This window comes from Myodes glareolus, chromosome 7, assembly GCF_982192425.1.
Source record: "Myodes glareolus chromosome 7, mMyoGla1.1, whole genome shotgun sequence".
NCBI classification, from domain to species: domain Eukaryota; kingdom Metazoa; phylum Chordata; class Mammalia; order Rodentia; family Cricetidae; genus Myodes; species Myodes glareolus.
In genome coordinates this window covers 16213319-16231644 of record NC_142032.1, presented here as the reverse complement: position 1 = coordinate 16231644, position 18326 = coordinate 16213319, and the positions used below count along the sequence as shown (strand labels likewise).

Below are 18326 nucleotides of genomic sequence, written 5' to 3'. Positions count from 1 at the left end.
CTCCTTTATTCTCCAGGTTTTCCTTGACTCTGATGTTTTTCCCCCTGCTGCACAACAAGCCCTTCTGATCTCTGTGAAAGGCAAACCCGTGTCATTCTTCCAAATCATCATTGTATGACATGTTTTTATATGAGCCGGACAAAGGAGCTATTTGATCAGGGGGTATGGTGTGTGATTGTAAGAAATTCAGCTAGTCGGTGGTAACCATTGTTCCCCAAGCGGCTCCCTGACCCCATTCTGTTCCTGGAAAAACTCCCTGAGAGTGGCCTCTATTCATGGAGTAACCCCAGTCCCCAGCCGCTCCAGGAGCATGCTCAGTTTGGAGCGGTGTCACCGATAGCTGCCGGCAGCCACCCTTTAATTCTTTCATCAGCATTAGGTTTCCAACCCCACAGCTGTTATCACGGCCCGGAGCTCAGGGGGTTAGAGATATAGGCATGCTCTCTGCTCTCCCTCTTATCTTGGAGAAATTTAACCTTCCTTTGAGATGGTCATTTGGAAATTACCCGTCTGCGGCTTTCAGCCAGCCCATGCCCTGCCCTCCTAGCTTTTCCCTTGAGGACAGGCTCCCCGGTTCTGCCAACCCTCGTGCCCTGCTGCTGGCATGTGGTCTGGTGGCAGTTCAAAACTGTTTCTGATTGCCTGAGTCGGAGGTGTGGAGCCCCTCATGATGACACCAAGGCTTTGGGCAGACTGCTGTGCTGGTCCCTGAAAGGAAACACTTGCATGCTAACGTAGGTTCCATGTTCCTTACTCACTGGCCCTTCTGTTCTCTTCCCTGGGGGCGCACACTGGGTCCCACATATTTAAGAATTGTGTTGGATTTGTAGGAGAAACAGCACTTTAAAAATAAAAATGGCCTGGCGGTGGTGGCATGTGCCTTTAATTCAGGAACTCGGGAGGCAGAGGCAGGCAGATCTCTGTGAGTTCGAGGCCAGCCTGGTCTACAAAGTGAGTTCCGGGGCAGGCTCTAAAGTTACAGAGAAACACTGTCTTGAAAAACCAAAACAAACAAAAAAAATTAAAAAAAAACAAAACAAAACATTTTCTTTAAAGGATCCTTCGTCCTGGGAACTCAACCCCTTAGGAGAAATGAGATAAATGATCATGGATCTCTAGAAACATCCACACCATTCTCTCATCTTGATCTCATGCCACTAACACGTGTGACAGATACCCAAATTATTGCGGTCCAACTGCTTAGCACATTAACTACCCAGTTCACTGAGTGCTTAAACCACACACACACACACACACATGAACCATTTTCCTTTCATGAGGTCCAGTCTGCCCTAAGTGGATCCTAGCATTAAGATTGCTCAATAGAACAATCCAAAGGGTATTGGAAGGCTCTTTGAAGTGTGTTAAAATCCAATAGCTTTGGGATTCCTCATTGTCACTGAGCTTATTCTGTAGAGACTGGGAGAAAAGTGGAAGGATCTACTCAAGACGGTTCAAAACCAAGGGCTGAGAAGAGCTCAAATCTAGAGCCTACAGGCCACTTTTCTCCTGGTCCATTTTGTGATTAAGTACTCTGTTCCCATAAGAAGCTGGCGTCAGATTAGACTGTTGACATTTATCTGTAGCTATTACCCAGAAACCAAGGCCTCAAAGCCAACAAAAGCAGCAACTAGAAAGTCCAGAATCACACACACAGAACCTTCTCTGCCTCAGTCCCCAGCCTGCTTTTTATGCACAGAAGCAACAGAAAGGCCTCTCCAGACAGGCACTTAGCTGCGACTCCTGCCTCTTACCATGTCTTTGGCCCCATGAGAACAGCTCACAGCACAATAGCTAAGATACAAAGGTTAGATGAAGAGGCACGGAAAACATTAGCGTCCTGCCCCATAGGTGAACCTCAGAAACATTATGCTGACGGAGACTCTATCCACAGATCTGGAGTGGGTTGGGACATGCTGACGGTAAGTTAGTCGCTTCTGGGGACTAGGGAAGGGACTGCTCATGAGTGGGGGGGCGGCTTTTAAGGGGGTGAAAAATGTTACAGGGTTAGAGAGTGATGGTGGTTTTATGGCTTTGTCAACACACTGAAAATGCACTTATATACTCCAACAGAATAAATTTCGCAGTGTTTTGAATTCTGTGTCAACAACAAAAATAGAAAATCAGAAGTGAGACAGTTTTGGGGTACTAATAATTATCGTGGAAAAGATGTGCAGCCTGAGGTGGTGAACTCTGTGCTGAGTTTACACCTCCAAGGAGCCTAAAACACCCCAGAAGGTTCCCCATAGTAATGTCAAGCCACTGGGGGCCCTGGAGACCACGTGACTTGGGATTCTTGGTCTTCGAGCTCTTCTACTCCTAAATCCCCCAAACCATTTAGGGTTCTACTTTTTTTTTTAACATGTGTGTGCAGGTGCATGCATGTTCATATGTATGTAGGACATGGGACAACCTTGGGTATCATCCTCAGTAACACCACCTCCTTCCTTTGAGACAGGATCTCTTATAGCTAAGTTGACTGACCAGTTAGCCTCAGGGATCCTCCTGCCTCTATCTCCCCAGTGCTGGAATTAAGTATACTACCACCCAGCAATTTGGGGGGAATTTTTTTTGTTTTGTTTGGTTTGGTTTGGTTTTTTTTTTGGTTTTTGGTTTTTGAGACAGTGTTTCTCTATGTAGCACTGGCTGTCCTGAAACTCACTTTGTCGACCAGGCTGACCTTGAACTCACAGACATCTGCCTGTCTCTGCCTCCCGAGCGCTGGAATTAAAGGTCAGTTTTGTTCTGTTTTGTTCTTTTTAAGTTGTTCTTTAATTCTTAGCCTAGGCCATTCCAGGGTGGGCCGTGACAGAGAGACGACAACGAGTCGACGATAGTGATACCTCCATGACCTCCAGACAAGGTCTTGGTACATATACTAGGCTGGAGTTCTACTCTTGTTCAGTCTGCCTATGTAACCCATGTACATAACCACTGTACACCATGCAGAAGCCAGAGGCCAGAAGTGTTGCTGAGCTGAGGCAATGTGGCTTGTTCTTCCATGACACAGAGGGAAAAGGTTATACTCGAGGAACCAGAGGCCAGAGAGCTGGCTCTGCAGTAAAGAGCGCTGGATGCTCTTTCAGAGGGCCCAAGTTCAATCCCCAGCATCACATGGCAGCTCACAACTCCAGTTCCAGGAGATCTGACACCCTCTTTTGGCCTCCTGCGGCACCAGGCACCCACAGGGTGCACAGATATATATCGGCAAAACACCTATGCATACAGACACACAGACACACACAATAATTTTCCAGGTTTTCTGAGACAGGGTTGCTGTGTGTAACCCTGGCTATCCTGAAACTCTTTCTGTAGAGCAGGCTGCCCTTGAACTCACAGAGATCTGCCTTCCTCTGCTTCTGGAGTGCTGCCTGGCTCAAAAATAAATATTTTAAGAACTTGGGTTTGACGAGAAAACAGATGTGAATTTAAATCCCAGCTGTGTGACTTTGAAAGGAAAAAAAAAATCTGTTCACTTTTCTGAACCTGTTTCCCAGGTGCAAACTGGAGCTAATGGCTTATTCGGGAGACGACGTCCTTGGGAGGTAGTAACAGCTGTCGTAGCATTGAGAGGCTCGATGGGGCAGATGGACAAGGGCTCAGCACGGTTCCTAGTAGACAGCAAGATGGTTCAGTGGGTGAAGGGGCTCGCCACCAAGCCTGGCAATCCAAGCTCAATGCCTGACACCCACATGACGAGAGGAGAGCACCAACTCCTCCAAGCTGTCCTTTGGCTTTGACACGTGTGTGCTCACACACACACACACATACACACACAAAGAAATGTCATACAATTTGTGTGTTAACAAAGGAAATGGTAGCTCTTCTTGCCATCTTCTCTAAAACTACCTCTAAACCCAAACCTCTGAAGACTGTAATTGACTCCACAGATGATGGGTGCCACCCTCTTGTGGGCCCCAGTGCTGAGACCAAGACCGGAGGCCTCCTGAGTGGACCGTGTCCATCCGTGAAAATGTAGGCGCAGCTCCTAAGCCCCTAGGCTGCCCGAAGAGAGTGGCAAGTGGGTGTGAGGAGGGAAGCATGGACCAGAGCACTGAAGACCACCTGAGAGACAGCGAGGCCTTGAAGAGCACACAGGAGTTGGTGGAAGCAGAGGCACGGGGAAAGGCAAGCCCACGGGATAGCGTGGCATTTGGAAGTTGGGGAGAAATATCTGAATTGCTAGAACCTTCCACAGAAATGAAGGAGGTAAGACCAGTGAAGCAGCTCAGCAGGTAAGGACACCTGCTAACCCTCACGACCTGTGGTCCATCCCGGAACCCACCTGGTAGGAGAGAAGCCACTCTGCAAGTTGGCCTGCATGCACACGTACAAATACAACAGATAGATAGATAGATAGATAGATAGATAGATAGATAGATAGATAGATAGATGATAGGTAGGTAGGTAGATAGATAGATAAATAGATGATAGGTAGGTAGATAGATAGATAGATAGATAGATGATAGGTAGGTAGGTAGATAGATAGATAGATAGATAGATAGATAGATAGATAGATGTTAGGTAGGTAGATAGATAGATAGATAGAGGGGTTTGCAAAATATTTTTATTATTTATTTATATGTGTGTGCACGGGTATATATGTCTGCATATGTGAATATCCAAGAGGGGAGGGCAGTCCGCTGAAGCTGGAGTTACAAGTGGTTGGGAGCTGCCTGATGTGGGTACTAGAAGTTGAACTCGGGTCCTCTGCATGAACAATTCATGTTCTTAACCACCGAGCCATCTCTTCAGATTCTTTTGTATTTTTTTTTTTCTTAAAGTGGAAGGAGGTCAGTGGAGGATTGTGACAACGCTGTGCCTGCTGAGGGACTGGACTTTTATCCTGGAGGCCAAGTGAGCAGTGCAAGGCTTTGGGTGCGGGTGTCTTTGTGGGTTTTTGGTTTTGTTTGGAAGTTTTGGTTCTAGCCACTTGGAGTGCAATGATTACACCATGAGCCCAACTTTTGGGACAGAGAGCAACTGTCCTGGCCACAGGGGATACAGCTCTGAAGGAGCCCCCAGCCAAGGAGAAATCAGTTCCCTTTCTTCTTTTTGTAAAAGCTTTAAATTTTTTATTTACTTTTATTTTATATATATGGGCACTTTGCCTGCACGTGTGTCTAGCCACCACCTTCATGCCTAGACTCAAAAGAGGCCAGAAGAGGTGTCAGACCCAAGAAACCAGAGTTATAGGCAATTGTGAACTGCCCTATAAGTCTGGGACTTGAACCCAGGTCTTTGGCAGAGCAGCCAGGTCTCTTAACTGCTGAGTCATCTCTCCGGTCCCAGCATATGCTCTTAATTCATCCAATTTTCACAGAGGTTCTGGGGACTCCCGAACTTTGGAATTTCTGCTTTAACAGAACAGCTGAGGTGAGGCCTGTCACTGTCGTGTGTTCAATACTTCTTGTGTTGCCCTTAGAGTAAGAACCTGAATATCGCTGGGCTGTGGGTGGCACATGCCTTTAATCCCAGCACTCGGAAGGCAGCCTGGTCTACGAGAGCTAGTTCCAGGACAGGCTCCAAAGCTACAGAGAAACCCTGTCTCGAAAAACCAAAAAAAGAAGAAGAAGAAGAAGAAAAGAACCTGACTATGACCTCTAATTCCTGATTGGCGCACAGCGGGACTTTGGGCAGGCAAGGTTTTGTGCACTCCTGCTTCTTTTCTCTGACCAGGTGGAACTCCTCAGCGTCAAGGTGGCCCTGTCACAGGTCACTTTCCTGTTAGATTTTGCTCGGCATCATTAGCTACTGTTGTGTGCTTTGCAGAATGGAATGAGATTGGAGTCAATGGGTTTGGCTTCGGATTCTGACTTGACCACTTAGTTAACCCTGCTGAACTCTGGTTTCCTCCTCTGGAAATGGAGTGGCCAGATGTCTGAGTCACAGAGGGGCAGGCAGGCGAGCATCTTTTTCGAATGCGCTGTGCATTGCTCACAACTTGCAGCAAACGAATCTTAAGGGCCTCACGATCTGGCTAGAAGTGATGCCACGGGTGTCCACCATGTGGGTCCCAGGGATGGAACTCAGGGTCTCAGGGCGTCAGGCTTGACAGCAAGTACCTTTGCCCACTGAGCTGTCTCACTGGCCCAAGGACTATGACTTTTGCAGCTTTGAGAAGCAACAGCTGAAGCAGCATGGGTTTTCCTTCCTTCATAATTTCATGCGTTTACTCTTTCCCCAGGTCTTAGCAACCACGGCATAAAATTTCCTCCTGTCTTTATTAAGCCATGAACTTTTACCCTTCTGCTCACAGAGAGAATTTCGTGGCTTTTCTTCAACCTGGAGAAACTTCCAGCAGCACCCTCTGAGTGCTGGATCGTTAGTGAGTAAAATGAGAGGCACTTGGATACAGACGCTGCGATACCACAGCAGTAGCTCTGATAGCTGAGACAGCTAAGTCACTGATGGGCAGGTAGTCCATACCGTGTGGATACTCTGGGCAAAGACCTGATTCATGTTCTAGGCACGACCGAGTAGGACGGCATGAGGTTATTATGCTACTCAGAACACCGTGTAACTTACCACTTAGGAACTGGGCTGCAGAGACGGCTCGGTGTTTAAGACCCAGGCTTGATTCCTAGCGCCTACATGGAGGCTCACAGTCATCCATAACTCCAGTACCAGGGAATCTGACAAACTTTGGCCTCCACAGGCACTCCATGCGTGTGGTGCACAAATACACAGACAGGCAAAAACACAAATACACGTAAAATAATAAAAGAACTTAAAAATAAATAAAACCTTGGCACTCTGCTTCTGAAATGTTTCCATTTGTACTTCTGAACTGCAGTAAATGACAGAAGTGGAACTGTAACTAAGGACAGACGGCACCTCGTTTCTCATCCCAGACAACGTGATCCCTGGGAACAGGAACAAATCATTGGCTTCCGTGTGGTGAAAAGCCTAGTGTCTGAGGCCTGTGGTGGCATTAGTCCTTTACAAACCCTGTACTCCGTGTCCAATCTGTGGTTTGCGAGTCACATGCAGCCAAGGATAACTAGGAACGCAGCTCAACATAAAATCCCAAACTTGCTTCAGTATTACGAGCGTGAGTGTGCGTTATGTGTTTCTCAAACATAAGCAGTGTCAATGACAATTTGATATTGGAGCATCAAAAGGCAGAACGTCTGCTAGAGCCAGTGTCCGTGCCGGCAACTGTTCTCTTGCTCAGCCCTCCAGTCCCTGTCAGCTGACGACACCGGTCCAAACACAGTTGTGGTAAAAGCTTTCTCCACGTATGCTTTGAAGATAGTATCCTGATCTGTTTTATCTCTCTCTCTCTCTCTTGTTTTGTTTTGTTTTTCGAGACAGGGTTTCTGTGTAGCCCAGGATGTTCTAGAACTCTCTCTGTAAACCAGGCTGACCTCAAACTTACAGAGACCCACCTGCCTCTGCCCCCCAATTACTAGGATTAAAGGCATGTATTACCACCACCTGGAATATTCTGAGATCTTTAAGCCAAGCTCCAAGTCACTGATGGCAGCAGCCACACTCCAGTCCTTAAGACACTGAGGAAACGGGACTGAGTGTGACGACTTTTAATTCCGCACTCAGGAGACAATGGCAAATGCATCCTCCAATGAAGGCCAGCCTGGACTATAGTGAGTTCAAGGCCAGCTGGAGGTACAACATAAGACCCTGTCCAAGAAAAAAAGGGGGTTGGGTTTGGGGAAGATATTTGAGATATTGAGGAAACGAGCAAAGATCAACCATATTCTTTCTTCCATTTGAGCAGAGGCAGGCTTCTGTCATCCCAGGCTTCCTGAGCTTGGATAGATGCTGGAGAGAGGAGGCTGGAGAGCCCACAGCGTCAGAAGTTCCTGGCCATGACTCCCTTGTTAAGAGTCCAAAGTTGATGCGTGTCTTTAGTCCCAGCACTCGGGAGGCAGAGGTAGGCGGACCTCTGAGTTGGAGACCAGCCTGGCCTACAGAGCAAGTTCCAGGACAGCCAGGGCTATACAGAGAAAATAAGAATCCAGAGTTATCAGCCACTCTGCAGGAGACTGAGTCTCCTTTGTTCCAGCCATACTCAGTCTAATTAACTCTAAGGATCCTCCTTCAGGGATCGGGAGTCGCATTCGGCCTTCGGCCTTCAGAGACATGCCAGGGCAACCCAATGGCCAGCCAAGCACATTGCTATGGCAAGAGTCAGTGGCTCAGTCATGGGAAGGGTTCCTGCCGGCCCCCACACTACCATGGTTCTCGGCCTCTTTGAGGTTCTTTCCAGGCCACCTCTGCTGTCTTTGCAGGCAGCTTGGCTGGAGCTGAGTCTGAGTCACTCAGGCACTGAGGGTCTTTCCCCAGGACTCTGGACTACCGAGGAACAGGGCAAAGGAATTCTTCACATCACACATAGGTGTTCATGGAGTGTGGACTCTGCTGAGTCTTTGCTAAGCATTTTATGTGTGATATGTTCTCTTTCTGACACTCCACTGTGGGCACATACTATGGCGAACCCCACTTTACACATAAGAGACTGAGCCCCAAAGGCTGAAATATCTTCCACAAGGCCGTAGGATCCAAGTAAAGAAATGAGAACTTTGGGGTTCCTTTGTCTGCAACCACAGTTTGAGAGAAAAGGAAGTCCTTACTTTGATGTTAACCAGGGTTCTAGAGCAGGGGTTCAACATGACAGAAGAGACATTTGTCCTCTCTCCTCAAAAAGTCCCGCACAGAGATGTCAGGTCAGCCATTACCCAGCTAGCTCTATCACTTGAGGCCAATTGCCTCATCCTTCTGAGGCTCAGTTTCCCCATCAGTAAAAAGAGGTGGGACTGTTGCATGACAGACATGGGCCATGTGTCTGGCACTTGTTGGGTGTTCTGTAAACGGAGGGTCTGGATACCATTCTTTGCTCCCTGCCTGATGTCCTACCACAGGACCCCAAGCTCCTGGCAGGCCCTTTCCTGCTGGCTACAGCAGCCCATTATAGTAAGTGGAAGCAGCTGGAAAGAATGGGGTGGGAACCGGGGAGGGGAGGGGACAACTTGAGTGACTGCAGGCCAACCCTGAAGGTCTCCTAGGGGATATTGGCCATAGCCACAGGTGCACCAATTACTCTCCCCTAGAAGCCGGTCTTACTCCCCACCCGTCTTGGCCAGACCTGGCTTCTGCAGGAGGCAGGGCTAGCAAGGCTGTCTGGTCGTTTGTCTTCAGGGTTTCAGGGCCTCCCTGAGGCTTCGAGGGTTTTGTTAGATTTCTCTCTCTCTTTCCAGCCACTTTCCAGTTAAGGAGCCTCTTCTTGGCAGTTCAGGTTTCTTTCTTGGGAGCTCTGTTCCAAGTGGAAGTTTCTGGTTGGGATAATACCTAGGTGTGAGTGGCCAGCGCAGGAGGAGACAGAGGCTGCTCTGGGACTGGGGGAATAGCGCCACTAACCAGGTGCTCTGAGGGAAGCCGGGGCTTAGCTTCTCATCCTGGAGGACCCTTCTCCTCTGGGACCCAGGAATGTCCCTGGATGGCAAGGCCAGAGCCCACCCGCCTCCGCCTCGCTGGAGGGTCCTCGCTGGAGGGTCCTCGCCGTTATTTCACGAGTGCGCCCGGAGAAGGCTGCAGGGCTCAGTCTCGCCTTCTCTGCCACAGCTGTGATCCAATACACGTCAAGGCAGATGTTCAGGACTAGTTAAGAAGATACTTTCTAGGTTTGAACTGATGGGGAAAAAGCACAACAGAACTCGTTTAGTATTTCTAGCTACACTTAATTTATTTCATGGGTGCACAGGTACAAATGACGCATGCGCAGAGGACAATTTGTAGGAGTCGGGTCTCCCTTCTACCACGTGGGGCCTGGAAGCAAGCACAGGTTCCCAGGCTTAGTTACCTGCTGAGCCACCCCACTGGTCCTCTCTCTTTCTGATTCTGGTTTGTGGGCACAGGGTGGTCTCAGAGTCATTAGCTAGGCAAGGAGAGCTTTGCAGTTTGGATCCTCCCTCTTCCATCTCCCAGGTGCTGAGATTAATGCCAGTGCGTCACCATGCTCCGTTGGATGCAACGCTGGGACTCAATCCCGGAGCTTCACCTATGCGAGGAAGGCATTCTTCTGGCTGATATGCATCCCTATCCAAACCGTTCTCTTTCTAGACCAGAAAACTAAGGTGCAGAAAAGATGAAGGTTGTCAAGTGTGATAATGCACGCTTTTAACTCCAGAGCCCAGGTGATTGAGTCAGTGAAGTCTCAAGTCTTCCATCTTGGGTTATAGGGTGAGTGGCCGGCCACTCCAAGTGCCTACAAAATCAGAGCCCGACAGAACAAAACAAACAGAAATAGGAAAGAAAGTAAGAAAAGATGAATGTCCCTGAGACTCTATAGCTCTTCATTCTTAGTTTCCTGTCTCCCCTGAGGCCCCTTTAGTGATTCAGGCAGTCAGAGCAAGGACCTGGTGCTGATGTGTGAGCTACCTGGGCCATGCTCCGTGACAACCACAAGTTTACTAGTTTGGGAGCTGTGTGTGGCAACAGGAAGGTAGAAACCTTGCCTCACACACTCCTTCCCCTCCAGCAGTTTGACAGTGATTTTTTTTTTTTAAACTGAACTTGAGTTGAGCTGGGCTGCTGCCAGCACAGCCAACCTGGGGCATCGTTCTTCCACTGGATTCTGTTGAGCACCACCTTCCCTAAGCCCTTCTTCCCCATCCAGCACCCTCATCCCACCCCCACTCTGTCCCAACCTCTACAGCATCATGACTATGGTCATCAAATGGCCTTGTGCCAGATGGGAGTAGGAGTCAAGGTCTCTTCACCTTCCTCTTGGGGGTTCCCTGACACTCGGCACTTTGGTGCCTCGCACAGAGTTCGTCCGTTGAGTCAAGCAAGGCACTGGGGAAAGGAGAAGCATGGCGTTTGTCTTTAAGGAACACAAGAAGCCCTGGATGCCAAATCTCCGTCCTTGGTGTTTCTCTCCTGTCTATTCTTTTCGTCTCCAAGAAACTCACACTTAACCTCTCCCTTTTGCTCTGGCTTCTCTGAGAGCTGGAGGGGGTGGAGCTCAGAGAACCCGGGTGTAAGGACTTGCGCATGGGTCCTAAGAACAAGCAGGTAAAGCCTCTCCCGCAGGGACCATCGCATCTGCCCCGTCACTTCTGCTGGGTCCACAGGCTCCAGGCCTTAAGCAGCCACACACCTGCCTGGGTAAATGAGGTTGAGAGGGGCTAGGCATCCTGGACACAGAGGAACTTGCCCTTGATCTTGCCAGCTTCTGGGTGAGCTCAGGCCCTCGGGCTATTGGCTGTTTCCTTGGAGACTCCAGTGCACCTTCTTGTACCATTGAGTAGTGTGGCCCAACTCCTCCCCCCAGGACCCCTCCCCACAGAAACCACCGTTCCAAGGCTTAGCGCACCCTCTGGACACATTCCCTGCTCATGCGTATGCTGATCCTGACAACTCTCTAAGGTGGAATACAGCCCCCAGTTCACAGATAAGAATGCTGGGGTCTAGAGATGTACCCTGACCTTCCTTCCAGGTTACCCAGGCAGGAAGCGACGCAGGGTAACTCAAAGGTCCTGGCTTCACGTCGAGCCACTTGATTTCCTTCTTCCTCTGAGCATCCATTCTTCTGAATCCCTTCTTGACATGACTGGAGACCGGGGCCACCACAGCTGTGTCAAGAGAAAGTCGGGGTTTGTGGGTGGTGAAAACACAGCATCCCTCATTCCTCTCCGCGACTCCACTGCTTCGACGACAGACCCAAACACCAGCCTCTTCTCCAGGCGATTGCCCTGCCTCGTGCAGGGGGTCTGCTCCCAATCCTAGAGCCTCTCAGCTCCCACTACCTGCTCAGGCTCCAATCTGAGCTAACCAGAAATTTTAGATACCACCAACTCAGCCTGTGCTTCCTCCTTGCACTCAGCACAAACCGTGGGTCCTTTCAGCCCTTAAGTCATGGTTCATTTTGTCTGCTGGCTTCTAGTTAGAACCCAACACTCTTCCTTATGGATCACCATGAAGCCCTCCCCCACCCTGGGCTGTCTACATCGCTTCTGAGAGGAACTTCCTCTGCAGGGCTTTCAGGAGCTGAACCTCCAACATCCCGCTAGGAAGACCAGGACCAGCTTCGGGAAAGCGGCTGGAACCTGAGCCCAAGACCAGCCCCACTGACCTGCCCCTTCTATCGGGACAGCATCAGCAGTTCCTACATGGCGGATTACCCGCCATGAATGTTTCATGGGCTGGCTCTTCAGCACTGCGCACAGGGAAGGCTGTAGAAGAAACCAAAGGCGGCAGGATAGCTCAGGCGTTCGACAGGGTGGAACACAGAAATTCTTTGTGAAGAAAGATTTTGTAGTGGGCTCTTTTGTTGTTGTTTATTTTTTGTTTTGTTTGAGACAGTTTTTTTCTATGTAACAGTCCTGGCTGTCCTGGAACTTACTCTGTAGACCAGGTTGGCCTCAAACTCAGAGATCCTCCTGCTTCTGCCTCCCAAGTGCTGGGATTAAAGGTATCCACCACCATGGCCTGGCTGATTTTGTGGGATTTGATGGTGTTTGTCAAATAGAAATTGTTGAAGCTTGTGAGTGGAACCCTTGTCCAGCACACTCAAGACCAAGGAATTCATTTCAAAATTACAAAAGAGAGAGAGAAAGGAGGAGGAGGCTAGATGTGGTAGTGCACACCTTTAAGTCCAGCACTCAGGGAGCAAAGGCAGGTGAATATCTCTGAATTTGAGGCCAGTGTGGTATACATAGAGAAGTCTAGGCCAATTGGGGCTATATAGTGAGAACCTTTCAGAAAAAAAAAAAGAAAGAAAAAGGAAGAAAGAGAGGAAGGAAGGAAGGAAGGAAGGAAGGAAGGAAGGAAGGAAGGAAAAAAATTTTAATAGTTACATTAGATTAGAGACTGGACATAAGGTAGAATCCATGACAGTGGAGGCATTTGGGGACCATGGGTACATGGGGAACTGCTTCATCTTGGGTTCGGGTTCTAGCCACTTGTCTGAAGTTGTAGGAGGCCGCTTGTTTGTTCCCAGCTGCTCAGCCCCGAAATAATCACACAGAAACCATATTATCTGCAATACTGTTTGGTCAATAGCTTAAGTGTATTTCTGGCTAACTCATATCTTAAATTAACCCATCTTCATTCATCTGTGTATCACCACGAGGCTGTGGCTTACCAGGTAAAGATCCAGCGTCTGTCTTCAACGGGGCTACAATGCTTCTCCTCGACTCCTCCTTCTTTCTCCCAGCATTCACTTTAGTTTTCCTAACCTGCCTCTATACTACCCCGCTAGGCCCAAGACAGACTCTTTATTAACTAATGGTATTCACAGCATACAGAGGGGAATCCCACATCATGAAGTGTACATGTGGGCAGAGAGACAGGGGTGATTTGGTGGTGTCCCTGGCCACTCCTACCCTTGAAAGTCACTGACCTGTTCTCTAAGCAGTCCTGGGTCCAAGTCAGGACCAAGGTGTCATGCTGTTGGCAGCCTGAGTCAGCCCAGTCTCTCTGCAGGCTGCCAGTTCAGGCTTCAGGCTCAGCTATTTCCCAGTTCCCTAGGCTCAAGGGAGGGGCAGGCTGCCTCTGCAGGAGAGTTTCCCTTGGTTTCTCCTGCCTCTCACACTGGAACACAGGCATCTTGCTCTAAGTATTTCTAGTCAGGTCCCCACACTTGACCTGCCTGATCGTTAACCACTGGGAGCCCGGTCATGAACCCCGAATGTCAGTGCAAAGGACTATTCAGCGGGGGTGAGTGCCCCGGCTGTCCTTCATCTGGAAGGGGAGACAGGTGTTTCTTGAATCAGCTCAGGGCTCCCTCTTGCTTCTTGCTGAGGGATAGAGCCCAGGCCCTGGGGGCTCAGTATTTGCCAACCAGTGGGAGGGGCTTGTAAGCAGTCGGTTTTCGGCCTGCCCAGATGGATAGTTACGTCCTAGGGTTCAGCAAGAGACCCAGATGGGAAGAGAGCAACCAAAAGGACCTTCTTGGCACAACCTTCCAGAATCACATGGGACTTGGGGATCCCCCTGGCGATCCTGCCAGCTCCCCATCTGTCTTGCCACCATTTGCTCCTCCTCTCTTCTCTGCTCTCTCTGGCTTTTAATTCCCCATTTACCATCTTTATTGAAGCCCCTTGGTTGCTATGGAAACCTAAAGCAGCCAAGGAAGAAGAATTTGGAGAGGTTCTGAGGTTTCCAGGCCAGCAGGTCCTGCTTTGACTTCCATTTGTCCAGGTCTGGGGAACATGTATCAACTTCAGAAAATGGGTTTGGGATCTCCTTTAGTTAAACAGTATAGGTGTGAGCTGGATGAGGTGGCTCACACCTATAATCCCAACATTTGGTGAACCGAGGTAGAAAGGCTGTCAAGAGTTCGAGGCTGCTGGGCAGTGGTGACATACGCCTTTAATCCTAGCACCTCAGAGACAGAAGCAGGTGGATCTCTGTGAGTTTGAGGTCAGCCTGGTCTACAGAGCTAGTTCCAGGACAGCTAGGGCAGTTACACAGGCTGAAACCCTGTATGGTAAAACCAAGAGAGAGAGAGAGAGAGAGAGAGAGAGAGTGCTCAAGACTAACCTGACTACATTGTGAATTCCAAGTCAGGTCCATCTTGTCTAACAGAAGTCAAGAGAGAGAGAGAGAGAGAGAGAGAGAGAGAGAGCGCTCAAGACTAGCCTGATTACATTGTGAATTCCAAGTCAGGTCCATCTTGTCTAACAGAAGTCAAGAGAGAGAGAGAGAGAGAGAGAGAGAGAGAGAGAGCGCTCAAGACTAGCCTGACTACATTGTGAATTCCAAGTCAGGCCCATCTTGTCTAACAGAAGCCACATCACCTATGCTAATACACCCTATGTCTCCTTGGATACAAGGTACGCCCAAGCAGCCCTCTCCATTCAGAGTCTCAGAAACTGTGCCTGCTTTAGTTCTTGACTGCAGTGGCCATCATTCACTGTCAACTATGCTGTTCCTCTCATCATCTTAGGCAAGGAGCAAATTATACTGAAGTTCTTGCTCTTCTGGAAGGTACAGCTAGAGAGACCAGAATCTAATAAACAAATAGAAACCCAGAAAACACCAGAGAGTGAGTAGTGTAATATAGAAAACATGACAGACCTTGATGGTGCCATGATGTGGGATTCCCCTCTGTAGGCTGTGATTATCATTGATTAATAAAGAAACTGCTTTGGGCCTATAGCAGGACAGAATAGAGCTAGGTGGGGGTGGGGGAAACTAAACTGAATGCTGGGAGAAAGAAGGCAGAGTCAGGAGTAGCCATGAAGCCCCGCCAGAGACAGACACCAGATGGAACCTTGCCAGTTAAGCCACAGCCACGTGGAGATACACAGATTAATAGAAATGAGTTAAATTAAGATGTAAGAGCTAGTCAATAAGAAGCTGGAGCTAATAGGCCAAATAAACACCTTCCCTGCCAAGCTGCTTTTAGTCAGTGCTGTACCACAGCCAAAGAGGAACGAACTAGGACCACTGTAAACCTCACTACTTGGGAGGTTGAGGCAGGAAGATGGCAAACTCAAGGTCTTTGTAGGCTACAGAGTGAGTTCAGGACCAGCCCAGGCAACTTAGCCTTTTTTCCCAAATGATAAATAAGGCTAGTGATGTAACTTAGTTGATAAAATGTTTATTGAGCATGCGTGAAGCCCTGGGTTTGATCTCTAGTACCACATAAGCCAGGCAAGGTGCCAAATGCATGCCATTGCAGCACTAGGGAGGTAGAAGCAGGAGGATCCGGAGTTCAAGACCAGCCTGGGCAATATGAGACTGTCTCAAAAATAAAATAAGAGATTAGTGAGATGGCTCAGTGGGTAAAGACTTGCCACCCAGTCTGCTGATCTGGGGTCAATCCCTGAAAGCCACAGAGTGGGAGGAGAAAATGGACTCCCAGTTGTCCTCCAGCTGGATCTCTTTACTCTTTCGCTCCCCACTGCCTGGGACTCCGTTGTCTCCTGGCTTTGACATCCATTGCCTGTGTGTCCAGCACTCTACCTATTAGAGCACAAGAAGGAGCTCTTGCCCTGGAATTCCAGATCCGAGTAGCTGCCCACTCGCTGCTTCCTCTGGAATACTGAGTCAACTCAAACTTCACATGTCCAGACTCAAACTCCCAATCCTCCCTGAAAACCGGCCCCACTTAGAACCTTTTCAGCAAATGGCACCTCCACTCTTTCAGTTGCTCAAGCCTCAGGGACCGCTGGCCACCTGTCTTCCTGCCTAAACCACATCCACACCCACCTGCAGGTCCTGCCATCTCTACCTGCCCCTCCCTTAACAAAAAGCAACAACAAAAAACCCCCACCAAATTCCAATCGCTTCTCACCTCTCCCAATCCACTATTATCAATCACTTAGCTTCTCCCTGCTGCTTTGGAACTCTGTCCCCCTTGCCTCCCACTGTCTGTTCTTAACACAGCAGCCAAAGCAATCTTGTTAAAACCTGCCTTCCCATCCCGGCACTCTGCTGTCCTAACCTCACAACGGGGTACCACCTCACTGGGGGCAAATCTGAAGCCCTTCCAGTCAAGCCCTACGTAATCTGCCCTCTACGCATGCCCTGCCACCTCTCTGGTTTCAGTTCAGTATTCTAGCCTCTAACACCCTCCTCCAGCAGCCCCCTCACACACACACCCCCGTCTTCTCTAACCTGTGTTCTAGCCACACCACTCTCTTTCCTAGTCCCCTCTATTTTTTGAGCTGGCTGTTCTTCTACCTGGGTGCCCCTCCCCCACCCGAGAGCCTCGCCCCAACAGGTGTCTGTTCAAACGCGAAGTCATCAGCAAGGCCTTCTTTGATCGTGCTGTTTGCGCCAGTCACCGCCCTTCACACTGCTTCCCGTCTCTGAAATTGTGTCTGATACTCTGTCCTGTTAGCTGTGGCCCCCTCCTGCCTCCCTCTAGAAGCTGAGCACGTAACAATGGGGATTTTCGGGTTTTTTTTTTGTTGTTGTTTTTTCCTGCTCTGTCCTCTCTGCCCAGAATAGTCAGGCATATAACAGGCACTCAGCAAATATTTATTGACCGAATGAACGGTATTTGGGTGAGACCTACAAGCTCTCAACAGGCAGCCTGGGCCTGGAAATGCTCTAGCTTCGACTGTGCGCTTGCTGCTTGCTGAGTCACGGGCTGTCCATCTGGAGAGCAGAGAAGGTCCTTTGCTGCAGGAGCATTCTAGAATGTGTGGTGTTCGTGTTGCTGTGGGAGGAAAGAGTGTTCGTACCTTCCTTCCAGTCAAGACCTGGGTTGGGCCTTTGGTGGTTTTGGAAATGAAAAGCAGGTTTTGGAACTGGACTCGGTGTGACTCTGGGAAGCTCGGGTCCAGCCCTGTCTGCTGGGTAGAGGCCTGACCACTCAGCTGGGCTTTCCCTGTGGAGCTGTCCTTGTGAGGGTATCATGGGAGCGCACTAAAGACACAATGCTTGAGGGAACATGGAGCAGCTCAGGAGTTCAAGGCTAGGAGGCTACAACAATGAGGCCGAAGCCAGCCCTGGTTACAGGAAACCCCGTTTAACAACAATGGACATGTGAAAAAAGAAGACTCAAGGCAGACTCTGTGAAGGGTGGGAACAGAGAGGTCTTCTGTGGAGCTAACCTGGCCTCACACAGCCCTCAGGCAGGATGGTTAAGCCTCCACACAGACCTCCACCATTCCTACAGCTGCCCCGGGGACAGAGAGGGCTGCCTTTTGGCTGAGCACAGACCAGTCCTCCTCCCTTTTCTGGGCCTTGCCACAGCGTCCTGCTTGTTTCCCCCCAAATAAATGGCTGAGCATATTGGGCTGGCAATAACCCCTTGAAATCAGTTGCTATCACAGTTAACAACCAGTTTGGCTTCAGTTCAGGCTGTTAACTATCAAACCACTAAGTGTGGTAATGATTGATTCTCGGCCAGTTGCAGCTTGAGTGGGCTGTAAAACCCCATTAGTGAGGGCTCTGTGGAGGCAGCAACTCAAAGATAAACAAATTGGTGGGTGCTCCAGCCTGGTTTCAGCCTACTGCTCTGTGCTCAGCTCCCATGGGTCCCTGGCCTGGGGAAAAGCTTCAGGCAGCCTCAGCGGATTCCCACCCTCCTGCCCTCCAGCCTCTCCCATCTCTGGGCAGGGCTGGCCCTCTAGGTGCTCACCTCTTCTACCTAGACGCAAACACGGTTCGGTTCCCGCGGTACCTCCGAAGACTCAGGTGCTCCTAGGTCAGAGGCTTGAGGCTTAGCTTTGGCCTAGCCACCGACCACCCTTGGCCCAGCCAGGCCTCACTTTGTAGCCAGGATCACAGGCAGAGAGCCTGACATTCCATCACCCCCTAGACACCCTCCCACCCCATGTCTTTCCCCAGGAATTGCTCTCAAACAAATGAAATGTGGGTAATTACTGGGCTGGGGGCTGGAC

The 18326-nt window shown here is 49.6% G+C and overlaps 1 long non-coding RNA gene across 1 annotated transcript; it reads right to left on the bottom strand.

Moving 5' to 3' along the window:
* Positions 1 to 9680: 9680 nt before the first annotated feature.
* Positions 9681 to 18233, bottom strand: LOC125403614 (uncharacterized). The gene is made up of 3 exons (XR_015002983.2): positions 18065 to 18233; positions 11451 to 11597; positions 9681 to 10228 (listed from the first exon to the last, which is right to left on the bottom strand). It is a non-coding gene; the product is annotated as an uncharacterized LOC125403614 (long non-coding RNA).
* Between the last annotated feature and the right edge of the window lie 93 nt (positions 18234 to 18326).